This window comes from Octopus bimaculoides, chromosome 8 (assembly GCF_001194135.2).
Source record: "Octopus bimaculoides isolate UCB-OBI-ISO-001 chromosome 8, ASM119413v2, whole genome shotgun sequence".
Classification (NCBI taxonomy): Eukaryota; Metazoa; Mollusca; class Cephalopoda; order Octopoda; family Octopodidae; genus Octopus; species Octopus bimaculoides.
The window spans coordinates 37,551,602-37,551,871 of NC_068988.1; positions in this window are offsets into that span (position 1 = coordinate 37,551,602).

Below are 270 nucleotides of genomic sequence, written 5' to 3' on the forward strand. Positions count from 1 at the left end.
GCATTCATCACTCCACTCTTACCATTTCCATCCACTACAAACTCATAGACTCACACTCATACCTCAACTTCTCCTCCTCCCACCCTAAACACACCAAGCTTTCTATTCCCAGTTCCTCCGTCTACGCAGGCTCCGTAGTGACGACCATGACTTTGAGACTCAGTCTCAACTCATGGCTTGCCACTTCATCCTACGTGGATATCCCCTCACCACTATCCACACCACCCTTGCCAGAGCACTTCCGTGGGCCGCGCATCTGCTCTCTACCCC